General features: G+C 30.3%; 1 protein-coding gene and 1 pseudogene across 2 annotated transcripts in view; both read right to left on the reverse strand.

Annotated features, from left to right (window-relative positions):
• Nucleotides 1-23,214, reverse strand: part of LOC126735869 (class A basic helix-loop-helix protein 15-like) — a 127,269-nt gene that overhangs the window by 98,596 nt on the left and 5,459 nt on the right. The gene's annotated exons all lie outside the window — the stretch shown is intronic.
• Nucleotides 4,753-5,481, reverse strand: LOC126735848 (uncharacterized; annotated as a pseudogene).

Raw genomic sequence — 23,214 nt, forward strand, 5'->3', positions numbered from 1 at the left:
TATAAAATACCAGGAAATAATTTAGATCAACATTTACGATATGATAATCATATTATTTCTAAGGGTACAATGAATTTTTAAGACTGGGTATGTTCTGCCTCGTTTTTCCATACTTATATCATATTTTGATCCAAAAAACCATAAATCTATGCTTTATTTCAGTAATTATTAAATAATATAGTTTGTAGTAAAATTGTTTTTAATGCGCTAAATCAAATTGGCATTAGAGGAAATGTGATAAAAGGACAGGACTTAATATACAATTATTAATATAAAACGTATATTAATAATTGTATTGTGAATGGAAAGGTAATACCATAATTTTTGTTGATGCCACATCAATGTTTTATTTAGCTGACTTATGATCTGAGACCAAAAATAGAGCTGAAATTGTCTAAGGCTAATTATAAATCATTTAAGAGAATTTAGCTCACATTGAGTCAGTCTAAAACAAAAAAGTTTGACATTTGCGTCACAGTCCGACATACACCTTATTTCCACTTCATAAATATTGCGCCTTAAAATTTTTGTGCCTCAAAAAACAGAAAATATAAAATACTCGGAGAAATTTAGATTAACATTCACATTGAGCATTTTATTTTCTTTAAAACTGGGAGCCTTGTAACTCATATTTAACGGATCTATGCCTTGTACAAGTCTCACTAAAATATAGACCTTAATGTTATTTAAAAATATATTTTTAAAACAATATTAAACAAGTTAGTTTCCTTTATTTGATGCTAGACATTGGATTTAATAAAGGATACTTTATATCTCTTATGAGATACCTTATTCCCAACTGTGGCAGTAATAATTAGTGTGAGGTACGTGTATTAATTTAAAGAAGTTTAAGTTGTTCAAACAAAAAGACATTATTAAATCTTGAATCATACTGAAAATATAAATACAATGCTAGGCATAAAACCTTTGAGTAGTATCCTTAGCACAGCAGGTAAAATGTGTTTATTATTAATAATAACCAAAAGTGCAATACAGTTTTAATCCTATCTAATCAAATTCATTCATAATTCAAGAAATAGAGGTGACACATTATACTCTACAGGTATTATACAGAGTGCCCGCTAATTAATGGTACATGGAAAAACCACAGACTCCTGATGTAAAAATATTACGATTTAACTATATTTACCTATATCCAAAAGTTGATATTAACTGAGATACAGGGTGTTAAACTTAAAACTTTTTTTTGTTTTTTCCCCAATAACTTTAACAAAAGTTAACTTTTTTTCACAAAAATTTGTAGTTAGGGGTTTTTTAGGTCGAGAAATTCATTTTTTTAACAAATTGAGTGTACAATGTAGGGGGCGCTGTCTGCGACATCTTTTTCTCTTTCATAAGGTCATAACTTTTTTGTGCTTAACTGTATTTAAGTTTTTATTGAAAATAATACTTTTTTCATATTTTTTACGTAAAAAAGGTATACCACTTTCGGGTCGCTCAGAGTCGCCGTTTTCGAGATATCTGCCTTCAAATTATTTAGTACAGCAGCTCAAGCAAGCAATAATGTCTTGTTACTCTTTACCAATCATTTTTTACATCATAAATAATGTTTTAGTATAAGTCATTGGGAATAATGCAGACAAAAATTGGATTATCATTTAATTAACTTTATTTAAAATAACTATGACACTAGAAAATCTATTGAAAGAAAATAACATTAACGAAAACAAACTTAACTATGCGACTGATAACTTTTCCATTTTGAAACTGTGACGAGATTTAGTAAAAAAATAGATCTGCTTTTGACAAAAACTGCTCAAAATGTCTACCATTCACTTCAATACATTTAACTAGTTCTTTTGCTGAAAGATCTCCTAATTTAAAAAAAATAATTGTTCGTTTCGTAGCTTTTATGCAGCATATAAAATTCTCTACCATAGTTCTTCTCTGGAATTCAGTATTTCTTTGTAAACGAGCGACTTCATATAGCCCCATACACAAAAATCCAGCGGGTTAAAATCGGGACTTCGCGCCGGCCATGGCCTCTGGCTCCCACGACTTATCCAGCGATTAGGAAAACAAAATAAATAAATAAATAAATAAGGTCTTTAATAAGTCAAACAAAGTTACAAAATTTTTTTTTTTTAACAAATAATAATATACAAAATAATGTAATTTAATTTAAATAGTACAGGAATGGCGAAGTCTAGCAAATAAATGCTATTCTACTTAACCATGTGCATGTACCTATGCTTACTAAAAGTAAGAGAAGAAAAAAAGAGAATCAATCCCTAAACTGTTAGCCATATTACAAACAAAAACATAACAAAGCCATTCAATACACCACTTCCAGTATCAATGTAAGGGGAGACCCACATACAGTTCTGAACAATCTATGAAGCAGCAGCGAGAAGCGTCTTAAAGATACAAAAAAAAAACAATAATAAATCAGATCATAAATTCACTGGACGATTTTGTGTATCTAAAAGATAATTTTTTACTTTAAATTTAAATTTATTAAAATTGAAAAGTCGAAATTCGTCAGGAAGTGAGTTAATCAAGCTAATTGCATTATAAGAAAAAGATCTAGTATAGAGAGCAGTTCGAAATTGTGGCATTGAAAACTTTAACTTATATCTTATATTGACAGAGTGAGCAGAACATCTTGTTTTAAAAATGGTACGCAAGATATTAAAATTTCGATCTTGATTAGATAAAAGTTTATATGTAAAATTACTTAAGTGATGTTTCCAAATATTATCCATTCTTAACTATTTTAAATCGATTATTTTTTGAGAGATGTGATCGCGTTTTTTAAGATCAAAAATTAGACGAGCGCAAGCATTTTGCATTACTTGAAGCATATTTTTGTGAAGCGAGTCAAGTCATGGAAAATAGATAAAATCACAATAATTAAAATTTGAAAGAACAAGAGATTAACATTTTTCTAAGTTTAAAATTTAAAAAGTGTCTATTTGTAAACAGAATCTTTAGCCTCGAGAAAGCCTTACGTCTTAACATCTCCACATGAGAACTAAAACGTAATTGGGAATCAATAATAATACCAAGATTACGGGCTACCTCTACAAAGGGCAGTTTGTTGTTATTTACGCAAATATTCATATTTAATGTGACTATTTCTACCGCGTTCTTGTTACCAAAGACCATAAGGTTTGATTTTTTTGAATTTAAGTTAAGGTTATGTTCAAACGAGATCTTACTTAGCAATTCTAAGTCTTCATTTAAGTGAGCAGATGCAGCGTTAAGCTCATTGGGATGAAAAGAAATGTAAAGCTGCGTGTCATCAGCATAAGCCATTACATGACAGTTTTTTAAGGACAATAAAATATCAGCAGTGTAAATTATGAAAAGCAAGGGTCCCAAAATAGACCCTTGTGGAACACCAGATAAAATATCCAGCTTGCTAGAAGACTCATTATGGTACCGAACTTTTTGATATCTATTGGATAAATATGATTTTATTAAGAATACTGAGTCGGCAGAAAACCCAAAGTATTTTAGCTTAGATATTAAAAGTTTATGGTTAATTGTATCAAATGCTTTGGAATAATCAAGCAGGGCTAGCACTGTGACATTGCTGCGATCCGAATTTTCAAAAATGTCATTTGTTTCTTTAGTAAGCGCTGTAGATGCACTTAATCCTGCCCTAAATCCACATTGATTATTTGGCAATAAATGTTTAGATAGGAAATAGTCATAAATTTGTTTATACATAATTTTTTCAAAAATTTTAGACGCTGTAGGTAAAATACTTATGATACGCAAATCGGAAAAATCATTAGGATTTGAAATTTTTGCTAGTGGGATTCCAATGGCACTTTTCCATGCAAGTGGAAAATAATTTTGCTCAAAACAACAATTGATTATATGAACCAGGAAAATATCAATGTACGGGCTACAATATTTAAGCATTCTAAGAGAAATATCGTCATCTCCCGAGCTATTCTTTTTTAAATTATGTAATATTTTATTAACTTCCGCAGCATCGGTTAACTCAAATGAAAAGTGGTTAGCTGCACTAAAAACGTTTGTGTCATAAAAATTTATTTTGTTGTCACAGTTATTATTAACGATTTGAAAAAATTGTGCAAAATAAGCATTAATTGCATTAGGATCAGAAACATGAGGTGGTAAATCTTTTTTTGTAGTATCAGAAAAAAGTACGTCTAAATTTCGAAGTGTTAACCAGGTTTTATTGCTATTATTTTGTGATGTAATATGATTTAGATAGTTTTGTTTTTCCCGGCGAATCATAGTAACACATAAATTTCTAAGTTGTTTATAGTTGTTCCAATTTTGAATGCTTTTTGTGGATTTAAAAGTTTGTAATGCTTTATTTTTGTCACTAATAAGCATTCTTAAATTGGGTGTCAACCATTCAGCTTTTGGTTTTGTGATTTTTCGTGTTTTTAGTGGAGCATGCTTATCAAACAATGTTAAGATAAAGCTATTTAAAATATTAATTTTAATATCAATGTTGTTCTCTGTTATTATAGAGTGCCATTCCAAAGACTGAAAGTCTTTAAGAAAGTCTTGATAATTGAAGGTATTAAAACAACGGTAATTTAACATTTTTGGGGTGACTTTAATTTTAGGAGCACAAATTTCACAGTATGTAAGTCTATGATCGGAAATTAGATCTGCATTAACTGTTCCACAATCTTTGAGACTCAATGACTTAGAAATAAAAATAGGATCAACCAAGGTACTTGAAGTGGATGCTATACGAGTAGGTTAGCAAAACGGTTGTTCAGGTACTCTCTGACAGCTCTAGAGAAGTGTGCTGGCGCTCCGTCTTGCATGAAATACATATGTTGCCTTATGTCTCGGAGAACTCAAGAGTTCCCCGTTTAAATTGGGCGGTAGTTCGAAAGGGCCCAATAATTGATTATCGATTATACCACACCATACATTAATTTTGAATTCATGTTGGAAATGACGTTCGTGTACTGAATGTGGATTTTGTAATGCCCATGTGTGTTTATTTCTAAAATTGAAAATGCCTTTACGTGTAAACGTTGCTTCATCAGTAAATAGTGTCTTATTCAGAAACATGGGGTCGGCATTTATTTGGGCACGGCAAAAACGGGCAAATTCTATCCTGGGCGCAAAATAATTTTCTAATAAATTTTGCACAGGAGTGAAATGATACGGCTAAAGACCCTCTTCGTGAAATATTTTACAAATGGATGACTTGCCTACTCCAGTTGCCGCAGCAGCACTTATTTCCGGATTTTCAACCACGCGGACCAGAATTTCTTCTTCTTGTTCTGGAGTTATAACCTTCGGGCGCCCTGCGGAATTCCGTTTAGGACGAAATGTACCTGTTTCTCCTAATCGATCGTAAAGATTTTTGAAAATCTTGAAATCAGGTTGTCTTCGATTTGGATAGAGTTCTGAATATCGTCTGTAGGCTTCGCGTCCATTAAAATTTGCCTGCGCATATACACAAAACATATCCCTCATTTCGGCATTTGAAAAAAGATTGTGCCTCGGCATTGTTTCTCAACTTACGAAAAATTTAAAAATTCAACAAAACAGTAAACTGGATGCAAAATCACAGAAAACACTAATTAAATATTTTCTGACAACTTTAAACTAATCAACAAACAACAACAACATGGCGGTTTCCTAACAACTGCGTCTCTAAAGTCCATTTGCTTTTTCATAGCTTACTTTAAAAAAGGGAATTATTTCCCGATTATATTAATTATTCAGCCGGGGTCGAGTGCATGGCGCACTAAATAATTTAAATACAAATATCTCCAAAACTGTTACTCTGAGCGACTTCAACTTAGTATACCTTTTTTACGTAAAAAATATGAAAAAAGTATTATTTTCAATAAAAACTTAAATACAGTTAAGCACAAAAAAGTTATGACCTTATGAAAGAGAAAAAGATGTCGCAGACAGCGCCCCCTACATTGTACACTCAATTTGTTAAAAAAATGAATTTCTCGACCTAAAAAACCCCTAACTACAAATTTTTGTGTTAAAGTTATTGGGGAAAAACAACCAAAGTTTAACACCCTGTATCTCAGTTAATATCAACTTTTGGATATAGGTAAATATAGTTAAATCGTAATATTTTTACATCAGGAGTCTGTGGTTTTTCCATGTACCATTAATTAGCGGGCACCCTGTATAGTAACAGTAGTATTTCTGTCAAACATTTTGCACTAGGATAAATATTTTTTAAATGTCCACTGGCAGTACTAGAGGTACTGTTTAGGATAATAGCTATAACTCAAGCCAAAACAAGTGTTTTAATATCTAATAATAGCTTACTGTTGTTATAAAAGCTTAGGTAAAGGATTTGATTTAAAAAAAGTTAAAAGGTTCTCAAGTGATTTGGTATTTTATAAAGCCGGGGTTTTTAATAAGAGGCAGCTGTATTTATAAATTTTAAATAAGATTAATTTAAATACTAATAAAGTGGTTCGATAATCAGAAGGATATTTAAAAAATCCAAGATTTGAAAGAGAAGGCAACATTGTTTCCTTCAGTTCTAAAGAAATTAGCCATGAGTGAAATAGGAAATTCGGTCCAATGATATTTAACGATTTGTCAAAGTTAGCAAAATATATTATGTTTCATAAATTATATAACGCCAAGCTTAAAAAAATCATATTGAGACTACGCAGACCAGAAGTATTATTTTATTCAAGAAAAAAATGTGTAATGGGTAAGTCTTGAAGTAACAACTAAGTAACACTGCTCCTTATAGTAGAATAACTTATTTAATTATTTACAAAGGAAACAAAAACTTTCTTTTGTCTTTGTATCAATATTGGAAATGAAAAATTTTGAGCACGGGTCTAATTTGTGGTCTAGTAAAATTTTTTTATTTCATTCTAATGGACTCATTATTTAATTGACATAATATGAAAAATAAGGTAACATGAAAATCATATTAATTTTTGTTAAAATATTTATAGTTAGTACTATGAATTATATTATAACTTTTAAGTTGTGTCTATAAATTGGATGTGAAAATGTCCGTAATATATTGTATATTGTAAGCAAAAGGCAAAGCGTCGTACTGAAAATCTGAAATATGAAAATCTATTGCAGTAGTAGAGAAAAAGAGAAATTTTCTTTTAATATCGGTTTTTAACTGAATATACAAAAAGAGCATATTTTTTTTTCAAATGATAGTAATAGAGACAATTTATATTCTTTTAAACTTAATGTGGCGATTTATTTTGTCTTGCGCTCATTTTCTAGCCAAAAATTTAAAGTTTCGATCTTATTTCAATATGCAGTCAAAAAAATTTATAAAACTATTCTATTGTAATTTCATTTCTCCTCAAATTTTCAAAACTTTAGTACGTAAAATTATATTTCGAGACAAATAATTAGTTCAAAAAAAATCTGCACTGTTATTTCCCTAAATTAAACCTAAGTTCTGTAAAAAATTTTATTAATTATTTATTATATTTTTATTTTTGCCTGGCATTAATACGAAAATGAAGTTCTTCATAATACTTTTACATTGACTCTTCAGCAGTATTACTAACAAGAAAAAAATTAATTTGGTTGGCTAATTTTATGAAAAAAGTCTAAAATTCCTAATACATTCCTTTTTATCGGAATGATACATTTTTGGAGATCATTAATTGAGACTTTTGACATATGATTTGTTTGAAATGCATCACTATTCTTGATACCAGAACAAATATTGTAAGTCTAATAGCTACATTAAAATATTAATAAAAGTTCATGTCACTGACACTATGGTTGATACAAGATCATTTTTAGCATACAGGATATTTTAAAGTGAGATGACCACACTGATCATTTAGTGTGGTAATCATTGAATTCTTCAAAGTAAAAATTACCATTTCATAAGTATAAATATTTTCTAGTATTAGTGGCGTTTAGCAGCTTATTTTATGGTTTTATCAATGATTTTTAAATACTTTTAAAGTATTAAACGTATTCTTTAAAGAATAACGAAATTTTGGCCTTTAATTACCGACTTATTCTGAAATATCCCATAATTTTTGTAGAAAAACAAATTCGTTTAAAAGCAAATATAAAGAGTGACAACCAAGGAGATAAATAGCAATAATGCTTCCCGTAAAAGCAGGAATAGGAGGAGTGTTGGAGCAAAACCGAATAAAATAAATAAAAACACGTTTTATGAAAAATGAGTTAGCGACGGATTTCAACTGACTTTGTTAAATTACACTTTATAAACTATTCGATGCGAGCAAAACCGAATAAATCCCTATTAACATTCGGTATGGAAATCAATGTTATCGAGCAAAACCGAATAAATCCACTTTTGATTCAAAACTGAATAAATCCAGAAAATTTAATTAACGTAATAAGAGATGTAATAATGACCTTTTACGTCTTGTCCCTGCACGCCGTTTGCCGCAGTTTCGCGTAATTTTCGCGGGATATTATTTACATTCGATTGTTTTTGCTGTTATTTAAGCACGTGTTGTTTTGATTTGGCCGATACCGTAAGGAGAATAATATGGATGAAGATATAATATAGGTGAAACAGTAAAAATAGTTCTCAGTGCACGCGTCTAAAATATCCCACAGAAAAAAGTAGAGTATATGACTGAATATAGAGTTCATAAGAAAAGAAGCCAAGCTTTTTATACCCATTGTAAAGAAGAACCACAAAAATTCTTTGCCATTTTGCTTTGATTTACAACAGGTGCAGCCGCTACCGCGCACTCCTATTTCTGATGCATTTTATTCACACCAAATAAGTATGTATTCATTCTGCTGTGTTTCCATGAACTCAAAAAATCCTACTTTTTATATATGGACGGAAGATCAATCTGGAAGAGGTGCTACCGAAATCGGATCTGCGTTGTTGGACTACCTAACAGCTTTGGACCTGACTGGCATAACCCAGATAAGATTGTTCTGCGACGGATGTGGGAACCAAAACAAAAATTCTGTTTTGGCTCTTAAAGTACTCTCCTGATAATATTATTGAAATTATCATTACCTACCCTGTAAGAGGACATAGTTTTTTACCAGCGGACAGAGTGTTTGGACGCATGGAAAAAATATTTAGAAAAACTCCAACCATTGGTTCTAAAGAAGAATATGTTGGATACTATTCTGAAGTTGGAAATGTTAAGGTAAGGATCAGAGTGGAAAATCTTCAATATCAAGGAATTACAAGATTATCTTAATAAAGTTGCAGGAATATCGGATTTAAAACGAATTCGTTTACAAATAATCACATTTAAAAAACTGGAGAAATTAAGATATCAATCGCATGCTTCCAACACTACCGATTCGAAGCCCAATCAGAAGTTAAAAAATATCTCTATAAAAAAGGAAAGAATTTTTCGTTGTCAGAGTAGGGCTGCCATTCCTCCCGATTTAGGCGGGAGTCTCCCGATTTCTTGTCAACCCTCCCGCCTTTTATTTTTAATTATAAATCTCCCGCAACCTCCCGCTTTCATAAAATTTTACGCCATTTAAATCGATACGTTAAATATATCTCATTTCTATATTTCTATCATCATTTCTAAAAGATCGCCCCCTTGCGTAGACAGTTGAAAATACTTATGACATTGATATTGACATTATAAAAACCGGTGATTCCCATAGATGATCGTAGCAGCAGCGAGCTCGGTATTAGTTCTCATTAGTTTTTCGTTCGCCAGAAGTGAAAAAGTTAAGTGAGTTTTTTGAATTTCTTTACGAGATAGACTTTGCGAAATATGACTTTAAGCTCAAGTAGTAGTGAATCGGAAATAGACTGGCTTGGCCTTGATCAAAATGAAGAGATAGAGGACGGGGTAGAAGATTACGGCAATATATCCGATACCGAATCGCTGCCGGGAACAAGTAAAACATCGCAACAAATACGGAAGCATAAGCATACGATCGAGGAAAGCAAAACCACACATCAAGGAGTGAAAAAGAAAAAGTGGGATGTCAAATTTAACAAAGTTTGGAAAGAAAAATATGATTGGATTTTTGAAGGTAATTTAAATACTGAGGCACAATGTCGAGCGTGTCGTTGTCAATTTTCCATTAAACACGGCGGGGAAAACGACATTGTTAAACACTTGAGGACAGAAAAACACACTCAAAATGTTTATGCAACATCAAAAACTAAATCAGTAAATCGGTATTTTTCATCTATGGTTGACAAGGATTCTATAGCATTGGCTGAATGTGCTTTTGTTTTTCATGCGATAAAACATGCTCAAAGCTACGCCTCGGCAGATTGTGCTGGAAAACTATTTCCCCTGATATTCAAGGATTCCAAAACAGCTGAGAAATATTCATGCGGAAGAACAAAGGCGACTAAAATAGTCACCAAAATTTTAGGTCCGGAAAGTAAAAATATTATTAAGAAGGATTTAGCGAATGACAATCCTTTTTCCCTTGCAACAGATGCCTCAAATAAGGGAAATATCAAGACATTCCCATTGATTGTTATTTTAAAATTTTATTCAAATTCATCAGAAAAGTCAGTGGATATTGCTAAATGCCTAATTGATGGTCTTGATGAGGCAGGATTATCATTTAAAAATTTCACTGCTTACTGCGCTGATAATGCGTCGGTTAATTTTGGAAAAAAACAGAGTGTTATGACAGAGCTACACAAACATAATAAAAATATTTTACCCTTTGGCTGTGTATGCCATATTATTCACAATGCTGGCAAGTATGGACAAAATGTTATAAGGTACGATATTGAAACTATTGTAATCAAATGTTACAATGAATTTAGCAGCAGCTCAAAAAAAAATTACAGAGCTTAAAGATTTGTATGTCTTTTGTGAACAAGAATGGTCAGAGCTATTACGTTCTGTTCCTACACGTTGGCTCTCATTAATTCCGGCAGTCGAACGTTTACTAAAACATTTTGTTCCCATCAAATCATATTTTTTATCTCGAGAATCGTCACCTTTAATTCTAAGAATGTTTTTTGAAAACGAACTCGCTGAGGCCTATTTAGGTAAGTAGATGTTTTCGTTATCCTTTAATTATTTTACTTCAAACAAAAAACATTTTAGGGCTTATTTTAAACATAGGAACTGCCATGAATGCGGCAATTTCTAAATTGGAATCCGAAAGTGCCTTAGCAGTAGAATTGTTTGGAATCATGGATACTTTAAGACGATCCTTGGTGATGAAAAGGGAACAGAAGTTTTATGGCTCAATAGCCCTTTCTCTAGTACGAAAATGTGATAATTTAGATATTGTAAATATTTTAAAGAAAGAAGCTGATTCGTTAATTGGGAGAATTGTAGAATATTTAGAAAAATGGTAGGTATATTATATGATCTCAGAAACAAGTTTCTTTTAAGTTATTTGATAATTTTAGGTATGACTTTACTGACAACAACAAATGTAAATACTTGAAAGCAATGGATTTGAGGACTAATCCAAGATTGGAGGATTTTATGAAAATTTCAGAAGAATTTAGTATTGACATAGATGTTGATTTATTGTTTGAAGAATTTGTGAACCTTTCATCTTTTTTAGAAAATCTCCCCGAAAAATTGTCAGATTTTAAAATTGACCAACAATGGGTTTATTATTTTAAAACAAATAAGTCTCCGAATTATTCTAAAATATGTTCTTGTGTTTTTTCTCTTCCCCACTCTAATGCCATGTGTGAAAGAATTTTTAGTTTAATGTTTATAGCGTGGAAAAAAGAAAGAAATTCTCTTTCTATAGAAACCTTAGAGTCAGAATTAATGATTAAGCATAACTTTACCGAAACTTGCCAAGAATTTGTAAAATTTTTAGAAAAAGATGGGAAAAACATTCTTGGTAAAGTAGGGACCAGCTTAAAATATTTTTAATTTAAGGATTTATTCGAGTTATTTTAAGGCGTAACTCTGGCATAATAATTGCCAAAAACGAGGCAAAATAATATATGTTTTTTTTTGTGTTAGGTATGTTTAGATAGTTACTTGTGTTAGGTATCTTTAGATAGTTTACTTGTTGGTTTTAATACCATACCACCGTCTAAATAATGATTAAAATTTAAACCATTTGCAGTTAATAAGATATTCAAATCTACAGCCGGGGGCATTCAACCAGGCGAAAAAGACACATTATCTGAATTAATCTCATTAAAATTTATTTCCAACTTAAGAGGCGGTAGAATTGAAAAGCTGGTAATATTTTCAAAATTACTTTTATGAAATTCTACTATCATATTTGCAGGTCCAGAATCAATTAAATCTTTAAATTTAAAAGTAAACTACTTTCTTGAAATTTGCAAATATGATTGATGTTCTTGAGTTCATTTTTTTCCAATTTTAATAGCACTCCTCGATCAAATCTGTAAAAAAAAAACATTCTAATTAAATTTTTTGGTCAATACTAAAAAAGCTAAAAACACTTCTGTCAAAAATCATAGTCAATTTCAAAGCAATAATGAGCTCTGTGACCTGATAAATATAATGAATATAAATATAGTCATGAGCTTATAAATCAACAACATTTTGGGGGAATAATGAATTAGAATACTATTAATATTACAAAAAATCAAAGAAAAATAACGATGTTTCGGAATAACAATGACATAAAATACTTACGACTTACGTCGTTATTTTACTAAATTTTCACATTAAAATATTAAACTTTTCTAGCAGTACTAACACAAATTGAATTTTCGACGTTATTTTTCCAAATCAGCGTTTCATCCTAATTTCTTGGCGCGACTTGATAATGTGCCGTTATTTATCCAACTCGAATGATACTAGGACAAGTCAAATTTGTAAATCGATGCAACTGTCATCTACTGACAAAGCGTCGGAAAATACCGATATTTTCCTGTGACGTATTGTAAATTTTTTAAACACTTGAGCAACCTAATAATCAATTATTGAAAAGTATGTTTGAAGTGTTTAATATATGTATCTTAATTATGTAATTAATAAGCTATAAGAATATATTTCTTAATGTTACGTTTAGTTTTTTTGTAGCGTTAAAATAAAATACATGTTGTTTTTGTTAACGAGGTCAAAGAATATATTTTTATTTTTTCTTTATGTTTAAAATTTTTAAAATACACACATATGTTTATAATACCAGCTCTAAAACTAATTCATGGCTCCGAAAAAAAAATTGCCTGCGGCATGACTCGAAACTCGAACATGCCATGCTCCCGATTTCTACTTTTAAAAATATGGCAGCTCTATGTCAGAGGTCCCGCTGCGCAATACCATTCCTCAAAAAAAAATCAGAGCGTAAAACAACTGATGGAAAAACAATTTGGAAAAGAGTGGACAAGTGAAGAAAAATTTGAATGGTACAAAAAACTGCTGTGTAAAGACGAAGGAAGAGGATAATATTAGTTATGATTGCGACTGCTTGGAGGAAGAATACGCACTCTATATTTAGGTTTTAGTTAATGACTGTGTTGTTAAAAGAATTTTTTTTTTGTTATTTTTATTTTTTCTTTTATTTTTTCTTAATATATTGTATTAAATATTTTAAGAAATAAAGCTTTCTCTTTGTTTAAAACAATGTTTTTATTGCTGCTTGGTAATAAAATTTTGGACAAAATCAAATAAATCTAATACTTTTGAGCAAAACCGAATAAATTCATTGTTGGTTTTGTTATATTTCAATAAATAATAATTTTTCAAAATTGTATTTAAGTAGAATGTATTATTAACGCTGTCTCCAATAATATGTTCTACCAAAAAAAAAAAAAAAAGAAAAAGATAATACTTTTTGCGTTATTAAAAATTCGGGTTTTTCTCAAAATCATGTTTGGTGGATTTATTCGGTTTTGCTCCAACACTCCTCACTGTTTAAAATGAATAATCTCCGTTAATAAAAGCGTAACCATCAGTCCAAAAAATACAATATATAAGCATTCAGTATTATTTTGAATATCTATTAACAACAAATATCTATAACTATTCCTGGGATATCCCATGAAGGCTTAAACGTGCATTGTTCATGTTTGGTAAATAATAGTATATTATATTCGATTTTTGTGGCTTGCTAAATTTATAATAAATCTGCCTAGCTGATCTTTTGACTAACAATTTGGGTTAATAAATGTCATTATTTTAGACAAAACATTTTAATCATTAAGATTAATCCTGATACGAGCTATTATAATTGCATTATATAATGGCCATAAAAATTAAATTGTAATAAGCTTTGCCTTCTCTAATGCCTAAGCTCTTTTTATTTCCTTCTCACTTTTATCAATAAGTATAGATTATAAATCAATAAATTTTTCATGCCTAAGTTAGATTTTGATACAACTTATCTAATCATTAAATATTAATTATTTAAACAAATTACTTTTTAATGATAATGGTAAAATTAATTATTGGTAATTTTATAATAATTTGTGGTAATTTAATATGTAATATGAACCGAAAATTTGCGAATACAAATCTTATTATTAGAGGTTTTTAGAGTGTTATTTGTACGTAAGCTTTACAGCTTATTTCTAATGAACATTAGTTTTACAGATTGAAAAGAGTTCAATGTAAATTCAGGTCGTATATCAGCTATCAATTTTTAATAATTGATCTTTAAACTTCTAGCAAAGAAAGCAGAAAACCCTAAATACTTTTTCGTGATTTTTAATCCTAAATTTATTTATAAGTATAAAGTTTTCTATAATCATTTTATGAAAAATTGACAGTTTTAAACTTTAAGTTGATGCAGTATAAACCTCTTTATTTAAATACTTATAAATGCTTATTCTAATATATAGATTTTCTACCTCAAATTAATAATATTATAATGAAATGTGTTAAAGAATAAATGTTTAGAAGGATTTTATGTTTAATGAAAAATTAAGTTTTGTGACCATGCAAGAAGAGTTGGTTTAAAGAATGGATATATGTATTAACCTTATACATTATCTTATATTATCGGTTATAAAAATATAATTGAATAATAAATAAGGTACTTTAATATAAGCAATATAGCAATGTATAAGTACTTATTTTTGTTCCTGTTTCACTGTGTTTTTAAATCGCTTAAGCGTAAAAACTATAAACCGATTATTTGCGCATCATCATAAAAATACTAACCGAGGACTCGACTGTGCAAAACAAAATCAAAAAATGCAAATTATCAATTATCACTTGGGTAGCTGTCCATCTTTATTTAATGGTGTCATCATTACAGGTTATTTTATTATTATGACTGGCTTGCACTAAGTAAATTGATACATACAATTCATGATTATAGGTATATAAATTGTTTTTTTTTTAAATGAATGAAACAGATATACCGCACGCTTGTAACTTTTTTACGGATTTACGGATATAGCAAAATTTAAAAATTGTCTTAGTTCAAGAATTAGTTAAAATTTAAATTAAAGCGGCTTTAAGTTATTTATAGAGCGAAGTTGTCTGTATATAATAAAACAAAATAAGTAATAGTTTATTAGTTTATTTTGATTTTTACTTTTTTTAGTTTTCTTTTTGGTAAAGTGAGTATAGCATATCAGTTATCGCATCACAGCTATTATATCGCATATATTATAACTTTCACATATTTATTAATGTACATAATAAACTTTAATTTTCTTGTTATTTTAGTTTTTAAATAGTAAATACTATTTATTTTATAAACCGAGTTTAAATTACTAATTTTTACAATCCTTCTTTTACCCTGTTAAATTTTTTAATTTAATATATGACATTTGAATTCTACATGGCATCTCTTAACTCAATTTTTTATAGGCTATTTAAGATGATCTGTATATATGTCTTAAGATCAGTAATGTGTTATACTAATATTATAAACTTGGAATTCCTAGTTTATTTTAAAGTCCAAATTTGTTTTTTATTAATATCTTAGGGAATTATTTCCGCATTGGTTGTCAATAGGAAATTTAATATTTCAGTTTAAATAGCCAATAAATCCTTAAATTATAAAACATAAATAATATTAAACAAACACAAATAGTTTTGCATATCAGATCTTTACGTTTTAAAAATTTGATTTAAACTAATATTACATATAAAACACTTTAGTCCTTTTTTTTAACCATTAAAAGAAAGTTAAACTAATCTGTGTTACCAAGAGTACTGACCATGGTTGCCTCTCACTTAAACCTCATTAATACATCGCCAAATATATTCACGTCTTTCTCTGAACAGAAGAAATGCGCAAGACCTTGAACTATTTTGAAAAAACTTATTGTATCTTATGACTCATTTTATTTAAAATTCAAGTGTAATTCTTGACACAAAATTAATTAATGTATTTTACTTATTGCTTATAATAAGTTTTAATTTTTATGGTTCTCGTGTAATTTTTTTATTAATTTACATATTTTAAAAATGAAAAATAATTCAAATTTTCAGCTTTTTTTAATTAAAAAAATAATTGCATTAAAAGTAATAATTATAATTTCACAAAACCTTCTTAATATCCTCAAATCATTATAAATATTAGAGTACTTAGGCAAAACATTCTGGGAATATCCATTTTTATGACAGCATTTTTTTCCTACGGTTTTACAGGAGATTCCTTTAATATTCTTGCCAAATAAGACTATAATAGGACGAAGCACATCTTAAAACCTCATAGTCTTTACCACTATAATAACGTATTTAGTTATTATAAACAATTTCATTAAACTAATTAGTTTATTTATTAACTAGTACATTCAAAAAAGTAAATTTTTTATCATAAGCGAAAGCTTATCGCCACACGCCATTGTGAAGGCTGCAATAAACAATTAAATTTTAAACTTGCAAATATCTTTTTGAAAGCATTTGCGCTTGATTAAATTATATTATTTTTAAAACGAAATTTTTGTTAATAAAATGGTTTGATTAGTAGAGCAGGTTTTTTATACAATAAATTAAATAGTTAATGGATATTAATTTTAAATGTATGTGAATGATTTTAAGTATAAATCGTTTCAAAACATAGAAAGAAATAACGGAAATGTTAAAATATATTGTATTAAAGGGGTAACTGGGGTGATCTCTTACTATTACTAACTAGAAAAAAAAAGGTTAGAGTGCAAAAATTTTACAATCTTTGTAAACTTTACAACTTGTATGACTTAAAAATGCATCATAATAAAATAAAATGAACGTGTTTTCTTCAAATTCAACCCTTTAGATTTTATAATTTTTGTAATGGCAGGTTTAAATGTATTAAAAATAAATATGCTGGATATATTTAATGGTTAAATATTAAATGGGTACTTTTATCATTTACTTACTCACTCTTCATCAAACGTTATGTAATAAATGTTTTTTTTTATTTTCTTTTAAGTTTTATATTATATATAGATTTTTTAGCATACAAATGTAATAATAGTGAAATATGAAAATATACATTGTTACATAATGTATATAAACTTAACCAAAGATTTTTATTTTTCACCCAACGACAATAAAAAAAAAATCAAACATGGTATTTTGCAATAATTCAAACTCAAACTCAAAAAATGCTTTATTGTCAACATAAACATAAAAGTTGTAGACAAAGCCAATAGACCGTACGTTAAAGGAATAAAAACAAGAAACTAATTTAAAATAAAATAAAATTATATAAAACTTTGAAAAATACTTAAATGCTAATCATTAAAAAATTCACTTAAACTATACTACGCTTTACTAGCAAGAAATATTTTCGTAGGCTTTTTTCAGTCTTAAGTTGTCTTATTTCTAGTGGAAGTTTATTAAACAGCTTTTTACCTCTATATATGATAGAGCTACGGACAAGTTCAAAATGAGGAATGGGTAGCCTCAACAAATAATTTTGTCGCGTATTATAGCGGCTTCTTAAGTGGAGTTCCTGTTAATATTTTCTAAAAACTAAGCAAACTGTTTCCAAGATAAAAAAACAACACAGAGTTAAAATATTATGACTTACAAAAAGCGGGCGACATGAGTCACGAGGCTTGCCCCACATAGACATCTAATGGCCCTTTTCTGGAGTACAGACACTGAATTAAAAAAGTGAATTTGAACATAAACCCCAAAAGCAAATTCCATATCGAAGGTGCGACTCGATAATTGCGAAGTATGCAGATCTGGCGATGGAGAAATTAAGACTGGTGGCAATAACCCTTAGGGCGTAGCAGCCTGATAAGACTTTTCTACACACATTCACAATATGGTCTTCAAATTTAAGGAACTTGTCTATGGAAAGACCCAAAAACTTACTGAACGGTGGCATGTTGATGGCTTCATTATTTAAACATATATCATTTGTATTACATTTAAGGATATTTGTTTTGGAAACATTAAATGTCAAAAAATTTGCATCACACCAGTCTTTTATTTTTAACAAATCTGCACGTATATTGGCCTCCATTTGAGAAACATCAGACTCGTGCCAGAGGATGGTGGTATCATCGGCAAACAATGTAAATTTGCCAGTTACCTGCAGTTGTAGCAGATCGTTCACATAAATAAGAAAAAGTAGAGGACCAAGTACTCATCCTTGCGGAACACACACATTTATATTAAGTTCCTTAGAGATATCACAATTAAGTTTGACAGCCTGGACACGATTTGATAAGTAGGAACGAAGCCACTCAAGGGCAGTTCCTCTGAAACCATAGAGCTCCAGTTTCATCAGCAGCACTCTGTGACTCACGCAGTCAAATGCCTTGGACAAGTCAGAGAATACCGCTGCTGCAACTTCACCAACATTCAGTCGGTTGTACAGGTGCTCTAGAAAGCTAAAGATAGCATCATTAATTGTGCTCACAGACTCACGAAAGCCAAACTGCTGAACACTCAATAGGCTAAACGAGCCGTTCCACTATCTTGGCTAAAGTAGGCAATAACGCTATAGGTCTAAAGTTAGAAGGACAGCCGCGATCGCCACCTTTGTAAAGAGGAATAATCATTGCTCTTTTTAAGCACTCTGGGAAAACTCCAGACATAAATGAAAAGTTAATTGACTCGGCCAAGACTTGCAAAGCAACAAGAGGTAAAGCAGATAATATTGTAAGAGAAAGCCCATCCCAACCTGATGAACTCTTATTCTTAATATTAACCATTAACTGTATACGCTTTTCCACACTTGTGGGGGCAAAAAAGAAAGATTCGGCTACTACATCACATTGCGGAGATAGCTCCTGGGATCTATTTTTTCTGAGATATTGGCTGCAAGGTTACTAGCAATATCACACTAGAAGAAATTGAGGACATTGGAATCTAAGGTATTTGGAATAACCAAGACGTTATTTTTACCACTTAGCTCATTTAAAAACTTCCAAGACTCTTTTGCTCTATTGGACGAACTATTTATCCTCCTTTGAAAGTAGGTCCACTTAGCCATTTTGATTGAGTTTCTGTAAATCTTGAGGTATCTATTATAGTAATTTAAAAATGTTGCATTGTTCATAGCATATTTCCTAATGTAAAAAAGGGAGCACATATTTTTCCTTAACCTTTTTAAACATAAGGTTTTCTATTTCGTTTTTTAATATTGACAACAGGAAAAGCAGTGTTAAAATTGTTTAATACTATTTGATGAAAGCTATGCAGGGGGTTATCAGTAGTCAATACATTGTTCCAATTTGACATATTGCAAAGCAAAGAGAATTTGCGGAAATTAGCTCTAGTATAAAGTCTACCGCATCTAAACTTATTCTCATTAGCTGCGCTATTAAGCTTTACTATCCTATGCTACTATTGCCTCATGGTCAGACAAACTGGCATTGATTGTTGTACACTGATTTTCGTGTTGGTTAAAATTCGTTAAATTTTAATATTATTTTATAAATTATAACATATGGACAGTCTATGATAATAATATACATTAATGGAATATACTGTTAAAATTAAATCGACGTTTAAGCTTTTTCAGTAATATCAAGAGATTTTATTTTATGAGTATAATTAAAAAAAAAAGTAAATTATAAGTTTGTTACTTAAAAAAATTAAGCTAATGTACAACCGAACTTGACTTTTCAACTCCTCTATATTTTACATGAGCTATATGTTCTTTAAATTTCACATTAATTGATTTTCTTGTTTGTCCTATTATTTCTTATCATTATCCGACTATTCATTGATCTTTATTTTATCTTTCGGGTATGGTAAAAAATTTCGCAACTTGTTTGAACTTCGATAGACTATTGTTAGTCCTAATTGATCTGGAATGTGGAAGAGTCTTTAAGATTTACTTTAACCCTTTCGCAACGACTTTATTTTTTAAAAAATGGTTTTGATTTTACTAATGGGATATATATGTCCCACACGAGCTGATGCATTCAAAATACGAGTTTTAAATTTTAATTTTTTTAAATAAAAAATCTTGTTATAGGATAAGGTAGCTTAGAAATAAAACAAAAAATTGCTTTTTATCTATTTATATAAGCGTATAAAAGAAATACAACCTGGGACACGGGTGTCCCACTAGTAATGAAAACTAAGTAAACATCGGGACAAATGTGTACCACCAGATAAACATAATACATAAAATTTAATTATAGAAACCATAAACGTGCAAACTATTTATGGTATATCGAAAAACAGTCCGCGCATAACGGAACTTTGCAACCTGAACACATAGTTTTTGTACGTTTTTCGATTTTTTTTGACGAGCACGAATGGCATCTACGTCGAGTGGTTCCCTGAATAGGTAAATGATCGCCAACATTTACCATATTTCTTGACGAACTTGAAGGTCTGCCAGTACAACGTTTCCTTACCATGCCTGCATTTTCTCTTCCCAAATCAAATAAGCGATTCAGCTAAGTTAACTAAAAAAACTATAAATGGAACATCACGATTGTGAGCTTCTTTGAAAAGTATCCACGCATTTGTGGCTGAAGTAAGAAAAAGTTTATAGAACACCTTTCTCCACCATTTCTGTGACTTCCGGTCTATATCATAAGGGCCGGAGAGTTGATCTGAGAGATCCACTCCTCCCATTTAGGAGTTATAATCTTTGATTGCTTTGGGGCACGGCACTGTAGCCTTAGTTCCATCCTTCTGTCGCCGTTCTACAGTTTCCATCTCAGAACTGTTGCAGTTTGAGAGAACAATTACTTCTTTTGAATCTTACCATAAGTATGCAGCAACACCTACGTTGCTAAATAAAGAGCAAGAATCGCCTTTCTTCATGTTTTGTTTAGCGACAAAATCTTCAAATTTTGGAAGATTTTTTCGTTTTGGCATACATGTACTCACTGCAGCAAATTTTATGGAAGACATCAATGAAACAGAAGCAAAAAATCTATCAAAGCATACCATTACCTCCGGGTCTCTAATAGACTTACATAAGGTCTTTACACCCCGTTCACCTAATCCTTGGCCAAGAGTGCTATCTGGAGTATCAACTTCTTTCCCGCAATATATGTTCATATCATATACGTAACCAGACTGTGAATCACACCTTTCCCAAACCTTGATGCCCCTTTTTATTGGTTTTAGAGGAAGATACTGTTTAAGAGCTGAACGGCCTTTGAATTTTAACCATAGACTCATCTATGCTTTGAAATGTGCTCTCCGAACGCGCTTTTGAAAACGTATGCTTCAAACAGGACATTACTTCTTCAATGTAATAAAGCTTTCCTGAATTTTCTGGACGACTTGGATTATTATAATACATCTTAGATGTAAGAAGAAGAAAACGATCGCGTGATATGGCTTCTTTTATAGCTTCATTTCCAAGTGACTTATTAGAGGACCAGTAGTTTGCCATGCACGGTACTTTGTTATATGCCATAACAATATAACACCCCAAAACTATCATGATCTCATAATGATCAGTTGGAGCATATGCTTTTTTTGTTTTGACTTCGAGAATTTGTAATCTCTGGTTGGTGCATTGGGAAATAAACATAAACAGGCTTTTAGGAAACAGTTTGAAAAAACACTCCCGTTCAGACGATTTATGAGTTATGTCGGAATACAAAATCCTATGGATTTTTATTTTTGGTATGGTTTTTGCTGGCTGGAATAAGCTGCTACTGGTGGTCCAATGAATGTTTGTAGTGTCACAAATTGCATTTTCAGAATTCTCCTGGTTTTCTTCAATTACTTCAGGTTCAATAAGGCTTTCAGGGCTTTTGTTTTCAATGTTGGAAGTATTGTCGGTACTACAAATAATTGCCAATTCATCCTGGGAGACTCGTTTTGGCTTCTTCTTTTTAGGTGAATCCATTTCAATATCACTTTCAGATGAGGGCTGGTACTCAGAGCCGGAATCTTGAAAAGGATCTTCCATATCTGAATCATCGGATAATCCATACTGGTCAATACTCATAGCCATTTCTTGTAATTCTTTAGGTTTTAGCAGTTTTCTACTGCAAGCACAAAAAAGTAAGTATCAGCTGATGGGTTTTTAAAAATATATCTCATGTAGGTCTTCACCAAACTTAACGACTATAAATGCTGTAATTATTATTTTTTAAACGTACGTACTGTAAACTGTAATAAACGTATTATACAGTTTTATTTTTATTATATTAATTTGAATTCTAAATACCTATTGGAAATTTTTATAAAATTATTATGTTCAAATTTTTACGAGGTGTAGAGGCATAAATTCCAACCGAAAAATATCAAAAAAATATTCACATATTCAAAAGGCTTACTAACTTTTTGTAATTTTCAATGATTTTTTGCCTTATAAATTGACGTTATAAGAAACATACAGCTAATGCCTAAATTTCCACTTTAATCTTAATTTTACGACTGGGACATATACGTTCCTAAATCTAAATATCTGGGTCTTATTTTATTCAAATACAACATACAATATTTTACCTTAACTAAAACTTACCTTGTCATAGTTTTAATTCACTTTTAAAGACAAAAAAAACACCTTTAATAACCACAAAAACAAGAGCGCCACTTAACCGCTTGTTTACATTTCAAATTTACTATCCAATCTAACCTCAAAACAAAGCCCACGAGTTATATTTAATTTCAAAAACTGGATAATACTACTGGGACAACAGCCGATATAAAAATAATTCATTTTTGACCCACCCGTTTGTAAAAAGAATTGCCTGGGACATATATGACCCACTAGTATTTTTTAAACATTTAATTTAAAAATAAATGCGTATATTAAAAACAATTTTTTTGGTGGGACACATATCACCCGTTAGTATCGAAAGGGTTAAATCTATGTCTTTTAGTCGGCTTTTTAATAATCCTATTGGTATAAACATTGACCTAAGCACGTGCAGAGTACGACTAGAAACACATGTCGGGAGTAAAATCAAGATTTTTGGTTAGTGGTAAAACTGTCTTATGATTTAGGGTTTCATTCCATAGGATGAGGACTAGGAAAAGTTCTGTT

Source organism: Anthonomus grandis, chromosome 1, assembly GCF_022605725.1.
Source record: "Anthonomus grandis grandis chromosome 1, icAntGran1.3, whole genome shotgun sequence".
NCBI lineage: Eukaryota > Metazoa > Arthropoda > Insecta > Coleoptera > Curculionidae > Anthonomus > Anthonomus grandis.